Below are 10,379 nucleotides of genomic sequence, written 5' to 3' on the forward strand. Positions count from 1 at the left end.
TTAGAGCTATTTTGTTCGGGAAATCTAGCTAAAGTCCTCAAAGTAGCTAAAATCTGTGGACAATGTGGACACATGGCGTAGAGAAATTTGTTTACTTAAATCACGATTTGCTGCTATTTATACACTTTAGGATAAAGATACGACTAAAAATGTGTCTCAATGGTTTTAGACCCCAAGCATGTTTAGACGACATTTTTTGCAGATATTACAGCGGTATAATATTTTTCCAGAGAAGACAATACTTCCGGAGTTAATCACCCAAAAGCTCTGCCTTCTTCCAAACTTAGTTGGTCGCTGTCCACACTTGTAAGATTTCAATGAAATAATTTCATAGATAGAGTTCCCCATTACAGCAATTTCAGTGTGGACAGCGATAAAAACTAAGTTTGGAAGAAATTTTTGAAATTTTAGTATGAGCCGGCAGAGCGCATACCATATTTCGAGTTCCTTATGAATCAGAATTTTTTGTTTTACTAAAAAGTTTTCCTATATGTCAAAGATTTTGTTTAGCGCCGCCCCACGTTGCGGTACATACAGATTTAACGTATTTTGAAGCATATTCCTGATGCAAAATCAGTATATTGTTACGGAATTAGATTTAACTAATCTCCGTGTAGATGTTGTTTTATTCCCCAGTACGATTTGTACCAAATAAAACAGGGTTCGTTTCAGATTACGTTTCTACAATGCTTTATTTACATTATTCGGAACCGACTTTAATTACTAAGCACACAGCTTGTCTCTAGTTAGCACGCAGCTATTCTTTAACCGCTCTGTTCAGTTCAACGCTTAAAACACAACTAACTCGCCGTTGCTGATTCCACCTGTATTTATCCCAAAATCTCCCTGTTCGGGAATTATCCAGTATATCTGGTAACACCTCCAATCTGTGCAACGAACACACAGACGCACATTCGCACTAAGCGAACAACCATACTCACATACATGGGCGAAGATCAATACAAGTGGACAAGCACACTAATGACACAATTACAACAACAAACAAATGCAAGAAATACAAGAAGTAGCAAACTAAACGATAATTATATGATTATGGCAAAACAAAAGCACATTAATGAAATGTAAAGTAAGAACTAGAATGATGAAGAGAATTCTACATGGTAGTTGTTGTTGCTTAAATAAAGTAACTGTGTAATAAAACTTTACGTTACAATTCAAATTTTTAAATTAACGGAAATTAAACTAATTTAACTTAAACCTATAAGTTACAAAAAACAAAAACATTGTTCCACAACATCCCATACGGGACAAGGGAGACTTCTCTCATATCAATGAGTGCACCCCGATTCATATTTAGCTCAATGATATGGGACCTACTGTTTATCGCCGAGTCCGAACGGCGTGTCTTAAGACACCACTTATGGAGAAGTTTTTCAAGGCTGAAATACTCAGGAAATGTCGCCAACATTACTGAGGGGTATTTTGCCACCGTTGAAAAATGTTTGATGTTGCCTGGCCGGGGAATCGAACCCCCGACCTTCTTCGTGCAAGGCGGGCGTGCATACCATTGCACCACGGTGGCACCCCAATAAGTTACATTCGTAACAATATTTTATATAATTTTTGTGTTTGCTTCTTTTTTGTCGAAATATACTGAAAATTTTTTGGGGAAAAGCTCTGTAGTCCAAAAGAAAAGTAAATATCAACTTTCAGCCATTTCGGTTTGATAATGAGGCTAAAACCTTTAAAATACCGAAAATCTGGAGGTAACATTCTATGGGGACTATATCAAGACTTTAACCTGTACTGACAAATTTCTGGGGAAAAATTTTTTAGCCCCAAAGAAGACTAAATAGTAAATTTCAGCCATTTCGTAAAAACAATGAAAACCGGGCTGTTTCGATCTACAAGGGCTGTATCAAAACGTGGAATGACAATTTCTAGGGGAAAGTTTCGTGGCCTCAAAGAAGTCTAAATACTAACCGCCTGTTCATGTATGTCGTACAGAAACCTGTACTATCGTGCGACTGCCGTTACGTATGCGAAATACTACTAATTTGAATGTACATTTGTACAACTATGTTTATAAATGAGAGCCAAATGAGAAATGAAAACAAAATCCACATATGTATACATACAAGCATAGGAATATGTGTGATTTGTTGTGTTTGAATAATAAAATGTGTCGGTATTTTGAATTATTTTATTTCATTGATTTCTTCAAAATAATGAATGAAACCGCCATTAAAACGTGTCTTTAAAATTTTCATTTTGTTTCAAGAATGTGTTGCATAAATTTGTTTTAAGATTTTCGGCGTTATTCGCGAGTTTACGTTCTACCCGGCAGCTACAAAGCAAGTGAGTGATGTTGACATTCTTTCTATAAGAGACAGTCCTTTCGAAATACATAAACCCAAATTTAATGGAAAAGTGTACGTTTACGTGTTATATCGTATGGCTTGTCGGCCGCATAGATTTTTGTTTCGAAGGCGTTTACACGAACAGAAAATGATTTTTTTCCACTTCCGAAGAGCAAAAAACCTTTCGGTCGACATACATGAACAGGCTGTAAATTTCAGCCACTTCTGTGTGATAATTGAGCTAAAACCTTCAAAACACCGAATATCAGAGTTACCGCTTTTTGGGGGCTATATCAAAATGTATTGCAAATGCGGTACTTGCAATACCAAATATCCTAGGGGTAATTGAAACGTACATATATACCAAATAATAAAGCTCTGACTTAAATATTGCGAGCTGTATATCGATTTCAACAGATGGATGTGGTTATATCGAATAAGAATTTTATGCTGATACAGAATATATAGTTTATGTGGTGTCTGACGAATATTTCCATGTATTACAAACGGAGTGCCAAAACCGAATTGGAACATGATGCTAGAGTGATTACCACAGACGGACGGATGGCCATATACAGAGTTTCTGATTCTTAGGATTGTACTGTGCAAAAAAGTCTACTAGACCCTATGTCTAAAGTGAAAATCGATCCTCAAGATTTTGACTTGAAGTTTTTTAATTTTGTTTTTGTTTTTTTTTTTTTTTTTAATAGTCTGGCTTAATCCCATTGTTGTTGTTTTAATATTTTAAAACAACTAGTATATTAGTGGAAAAGATTCGGCATTGTTCGCCAAGGGGTAAGGCAGGGAATACTACAGTTTCGATTCTCGCCACAGAATCTTTTTCACTAATAAACTAGTTGTTTTAAAATATTAAAACAACAACAATGGGATTAATCCAGACTATTTTGAAAAAAAAAAAAACAAAATTGCAAACGCTATCCCAATAAAAACGCCACAATGTTTCTATTCTAATTGAAGTTTTTTATTTAGTTTTTTTGGATATTTTGGCATATAACAGCCAAACTATTGAGATATTCGATCCAACACAAAGACGAAAATTGTAGCCAAGACAATAATTAAAAACTCTCTAGTACATCTCAAAAGCATTGGAATGCTCCTTCAGGCAGTTTTGTACTTGAGAAAGTGGAAATTTTTCGGAAAATATCGATAAATGACACTTGGTTACAAAATGGAACTAAAAGTCAGTAGGCGGAAAATTCTTCTTGGAGATGAAAGCCCTTGGTGAGTGTAATAAGAACCCAAAAGGAAATTTTTACCATAGTTCAAGTTTCTGAGATATCGCTTGATTAATGGTTTAATTGTCTCCCCTTAATTTGTGAGAAAATAGCTATATATCTCTGTTTAGCGTTGTTGTAGCTTCATTTTGAGATGGCATGTCTCCAGTCAAATCGAATGGCTATTATTTTCGTAGAAAATTTCATCCTTCTAACTTAATACCTTTCATGTCCTTTTCCTCCTTTATTTCTTCAACCGCAGCAAAAGTACTACAAGATGAGATTTGTTAACATCCAAATATTCTACAAAAATGTTGCTCAGAAGATTTTAAGTACGGTTCTTATAGAAGAGACATGTAATCTCAAAATGAAGCTACAACAACGCTAAACAGTGATATAAAGCTATTTCTCACAAATTAAGGGGCCAAAATTAAACCATTAATCACGCCGTATCTCAGGAACTTGACCTATGGTGAACATTTTCTTTTGGGTTCTTAGTACACTCACAAAGGGGTTTCATCTCCAAAAGGAATTTTCCGCCTCAGTGACTTTGAGTTCCATTTGGTAGCACAGTGCCTTTTATCGATATTTTCCACTTTCTCAAGACCAAAACTTTCTGAATAAGCATTCCAATGATTTTGAGATGTACTAGAGAGTTCTTAATTATTGTCTTGGCTACAATTTTTGTCTTTGTATTGGATCGAAAATCTCAATGGTTTGGCTGTTTTATGCCAAAATATCCAAAAAACCTAAATAAAAAACTTCAAGTCAAAGTCCGGGGTTCGATTTTCACTTTAGAAATATTGTCTAGTAGACTTTTTTGCTCAGTATAATCCCTAGAATCAGAAACTCCAGGCGGGCGTTAACATTTTTTCCTTCCATACAAATCGCCTCGGCCTAATGCTGCATCTTTGACTCAGAGAGCAAATCAAAATTCTTAAGAGGTTAGGCGATATCGTTTTTAGTCTTATATCACGCTGCTGTATTAATTTGCTCGAGTTGCACTGTGTTATTATTTTTTCAAAATTTGTTAATATTAGTGAACATGTACTCATTATTACTCTCCACTGTAAGTACGAAACCACCACAAAACCACATCCTTATCTGAACACTAATGGTCACCTTAATATTGAATTTCACATTCCATGTCCGCAATCAAAGTGGAGTCCCTTAACTCCAAACATAAATACAAATTCCAAAAACCACCACTGAATCCTTGGCCCTTTTAAATTTTAGAATTCTAGTTCTATAATTTGGTCCCATACCAAATTTAATTCCATTTAGTACTTTCGGTGATAACAAAATTTTCCAAATTCACCATCTTACCCTAACTCTTTACACCAACAGTGACCCTAACAATGCGCCCAATACAAAATTTAGCACCATATAGTACTTTCGTGCGTTTATAGCACACACTTCCAAAACCCATCTGCATTTCTCAACACAACATAGCAAAGGTGACCAAAATCCCAATTTTAGAGTTCCAGCTCTCCGTATATCTAGTATCAACTTTACTACCGTTTATTAATTTCGCACACAATTAGTTGCATATATAATAAATTTCATTATACCGCTTCTGTCCGTTCACTTAATGTCAAATAGTACTAAATTTATTACCCTTTTAGTGCTTAGATCAGGGACGCGCTTCTTTGCATGACAGTATAGTGAGGGCGCCCACTGAGTTGTTTTTGCATTCGCTTCTCTCTCTCACGTACAGTGTATGTGTACATAAACAAACGATAAACATCATGTGGTTTTTTTTCACCCATGCATACACACATGCTTTAGTATTGATGGAAATATTATGGGCGACGCTGGCTTAGATAGATAAATCACCTCCTTTAATACAACTATCATGCACTCCATCAGTGTACAATTTTTATACCCTCTACTATAATATGGAGGGTATAATTAAAATTGTCATTCCGTTTGTAACACATCGAAATATCCATCGGAGACCCTATAGAGTATACATATTCTTGATCAGGGTAAAATTCTTAGTCGATATAACCATGTCTGTCTGTCCGTCTGTCTGTTGAAATCAAGTTTCTATTACTCCTAGGATGTTTGGTATTGCAAATGGGCTATATCGGTCCACGTTTTTATATAGCCCCCATAGAACGGTACCACCCGATTTTCGGTATTTTGAAGGTTTTAGCTTCATTACCACACCGAAATGGATAAAATTTGGTTCTTAGTCTTCGTTGGGGGGTATATATTCCCCAGAATTTTGTTACTATGGGTCCAGGCCTTCATATAGCCCCCATAGAACGGTACCTCCCGATTTTCGGTATATTGAAAGTTATGGCCACAATAATCCATTGAAATGTCTGAAAATTGGTTTTTAGTCTTCGTTGGTGATATTTAACTTTTCCCGTCTACATTTGTCGGTATAGGATCACGTCTTCATATAGCCCCCATAGACCGGTACCACTCGATTTTCGGTTTTAGCTTTATTATCACACCGAAATGGCTGAAATTTGGTACTTATCCAGCAAAAATCCTCATTACAAACTTCCTTTCTCAGCCATTATTTTAACAAGGGCATGTCGCGCGAAGTATCTGCTTATTTTGTAACCACTGAAATAGGTAGATGGTAACCACTGAAATAAGTAGATACTGAGTAGAGTCTGACTACTTATTTCAGTGGTTACAAAATAATCAGATAATTCGCGCGACATGCCCTTGTTAAAATAATGGGTGGGAAAGGAGGTTTGTATGAGGATTTTTGCTGGGTAGGCTCTGTTAGGGGTATAAAATGTCCCCACCAGAAAGGAAGCTAATTGTTCCATTTTACTTAAATACCACTCGTGGTGGAGGGTATAACAATTTTTAATACATTTTAGTACTTTTCGAATTCACATAAAACCAAAAAACTTATCACACATTTACACCTTAATAGGAATCCTCACTCAAAATATCAAGATTCTAAATTCCGTTTAAAAAGTTACGACATTTACGAAAATGTTCAGATTTACGAATAAAATTTTAATTTTCCCCCATATAATCTTTAACAATCTAATCTAGTTTTGGTTTTCACAGCATTTATTTTAAGTCCCACCAACGACATGTAAATATGTATTATATACACGTATACCACTTCAAACGTACTTTTGTATGTAAATCTGTTTATTTGTCTAAAACTGAAATCTTACTAAATGCTAACTGAAAAATAATGAGCACCACTGACTGAGTGACTGACTGCTATTTAAAAATTCCACTAAAGTGGTCTTAAAATGAGCACAACTTAAATTGTGCCTGCATACGTTAAGTACACTTTCAGCAAAAGTAATGCATACATATATAGAAATGTATGTATTTGTCACGGACAATGTATTCATACATTAGAATGTCTCTTGTTATAAAACAATATATGTATATTTTTCAGCTATTAATCCCACAGTGAACACCATTAGGTTTCAAATATGAGCAATATATTCACATCTGTCTACGAGTTATTCCTTATTACCAAGTTGGACTTTATATAGGTGGTTCTTGATATAACTGTTTCCCAGGGTGACATCTCTTCTACCGTGATATGAGATCGAGAATCTGTTGAGAGATGCATCGTCAGTTAAAACAATTAAGAGATGATTAGTTGGATTTACCGTAGCCTATGATAGCAAAAGGTTTGGACCTAACCATTCCTCGAACAAGCTACGCGAATTTCAACCGTATTTTTCTAAGTGAAATTCTGGTTTGTAGGTGTATGTAGGACTTTTGGGATTTTTTTGGCCCTTGTTTTGTGACTTTTGGAAAACCCCTTCCACCATGAATATGAGACCTAAAGCCTGTGGACATAAACAGTAAAAAGTTTAAAACGGTCCGTGAAGTGACGTTAACCTATGTATTTAACTGTAAAATATTGAACTATTAAGGAGGAACAACTGTATAGAAGGGAGGGTGGAAAGAAATATAAAGAGATTCAAACTTTGGATCGAAACTGTTACTTTCTTCAACAGTTATGGCGTTCTTAAGCCCGCCAGTCATCCTGACATAGGACTGAGCATCGCTAAATCTAGTCTAAATAGTCGAAACGGATTCGGTCTTAACACATATTTTGTGGCTAAAAAGTTGGGCACTCCAATGTATATATCTTAGACAAAGTGCTTGGCCTGATGACCTTTATGTACTATATGTTTAAATACATGTGCCTAAGAATGGTAGTATTTTAGATTGTTGAACTAAAAAACAAAACCAAAAATCTTTATTTTGTTTACGCCAAATTATTCGTTGAGGGTTTTTAGCAACTTTTACTAAATAATTTAGTATTCACGTACAACAATTAGTTAGAAGAAGTAATTTTCGCAGCATTTTGGGTTCCTAGTGATAACAATATGACACTGTCTATCAGATGGACGTTGTTTTATAACTAGCAAAGTGTCCGCTACTTTGCATGCGGAAAGGGAATAAAAAGAAATAAACAATGAGGTATGCAAATATTGGTCTTAATTGTTGTTAAGGGGTTATGGCCACTTACAAATTTTACAAAATCGAACATTTTTTTTACAGTGTTTTATTTAACTTGCTTTGGTGTGTGTTTAGTTCAAATCTGGTAACTCATTTTTAACACGGTTGCAGTTGACCAATCGAACTAAAACTTTGCACACTTTTCAGATTTGGATGACAATACACGAATATGAAATCAAAACCAATATTGGTCCACTTTTACACTGTTTATTGGTCCACTTTTACACTGTTTTACAGTGTTTTATCTAATTTGCTTTTCAAATCTGGTATCTAATTTTTCATACAGTTGCAGTTGACCAATCGAACTTAAAATTTGCACACATACCAATCGAAGTAAAACTTTGGACACTTTTCAGATTTAGATGACAATACGTGAATATGAAACCAAAATCAATATGGGTCCATTTTTTCCTATAGCCCCCATATAACGGTACCACCCGATTTCCGGTATTTTGCTTTTCAAATCTGGTAACTCATTTTTCACACAGTTGCAGTTGACCAATCGAACTAAAACTTTGCAAACTTTTCAGATTTGGATGACAATACATGAATATGAAATCAAAACCAATATTGGTCCATTTTTACAGTGTTGTACAGTGTTCAAGTTTACATGCTTTCAAATATGGTTACTCATTTTTAACGCAGTTGTAATTGACCAAGCGAACTAAAACTTGCATACTTTTCAGATATGGATGACAATACATGAATATGAAATCAAAACCAATATTGATCCATTTTTACACTGTTTTACAGTTTTTTATCTAATTTGCTTTTCAAATCTGGTAACTCATTTTTCACACAGTTGTAGTTGACCAATCGAACTAAAGCTTTGTACACTTTTCAGATTTGGATGACAATACATGAATATGAAACCAAAACCAATATTGGTCCATTTTTTCCTGTAGCTCCCATCCAGCGTTACCACTCGATTTAAGGTATTTTATCGTCATTTTAAGCCCGTATTGGCTGTTTTTTGACAACTAGGGTTTCCAATGGTACAGAAACGTACCCAATAAAAATTATGGACATAGGTCCAGGTTTTGGTATAGCCCCCATATAGCGGTACCGCCCGATTTCAAGTGTTTTAATGATTTTATCTTCATTTTTATACCGAATTGCGTGTAACTTGGCATTTGTAGATCCCAGTGGTACAGACATTTCTCCACCAAAAATTGTGACATATGTAGGTCCAGGAGTTGGTATAGCCCCCATATTATGGCTCCACCCGTAATATGGGGGCTATACCTGAGAGATTCCACCGACAACACAGCTGTGCTGCAATGGTTCAAAAATCGAAATGTTAAAATATATACTATCAAAGCACAATATCAGTTGGGAAACAGAGATTTGGATGAAGTCATCTCTAGTGTCATCAATAAGACCGCCGGATTACCAAAAACTTTGGAAATTTTTGTTGGAGCTAAAATGATGTTATGATCTAACATTGATCAAACAAAGGGATTAGTTAATGGAGCAATAGGATTTATAACGAACATAATTTGGCCTCACTACCGCAGAGAACAAATGTACGAAACAGATATACCGTCAGTAAGGGTTGACTTTGATAGAATTGGTACACATGTGATTCAGCCAAAAACAATACAATTTTCTGCTAAGTTCAGTTACGGAACTGCTGAAAGAAGAATGCTTCCACTGATACTATCATGGGCCTCAACTGTTCATAAATTATAAGGGTCAACTGTGGACTACGCAGTGGTGTATCTAGCATCCAAGCTTTTCGAAGAAGGGCAAGCATATGTGGCATTGAGTCGTGTAAGATCGCTGGATGGATTAAGAATAGAAGAACTGGATTGCTCGAAACTAACAGGAATGAAGCCATGCAATAACGAAGCGTTAACTGAAATCAACAGGATGAGAAAATACCAACCAAAAAAATTTTTTACTAACATTATATATTTAATTAATAAATGTAAGCCCATCATTAAATATCATTTATAACCTCAAGTATATACAAATAAAATTGAAAATCTTAAAAATGTATTTACAAAAAAATTAAAAATAATTATAAAATTAATAAGTTTCAGTGTTCTATTTTTAAATGCACTAAAAACTAGAATATAAGTATATAATTAAAAAAAAGAATTAAGTAACAGTGTTTTATTTATAAATGCACTTAAAAGTAGAAAATAATTTTTCATGATGGAATCTCTCAAATAAAACGCTTGCATTTGAATTAAAAATTGTGACAATATTGAACGGCAAGCGTTTTATTTGAGAGATTCCATCATGAAAAATTATTTTCTACTTTTAAGTGCATTTATAAATAAAACACTGTTAATTATTTTTTTTTAATTATATACTTATATTACCTCATTTTAAAGTACACATAGAA

This window comes from Musca autumnalis, unplaced genomic scaffold (genome assembly GCF_047663935.1).
Source record: "Musca autumnalis isolate F117 unplaced genomic scaffold, ASM4766393v1 scaffold_4, whole genome shotgun sequence".
NCBI classification, from domain to species: Eukaryota; Metazoa; Arthropoda; class Insecta; order Diptera; family Muscidae; genus Musca; species Musca autumnalis.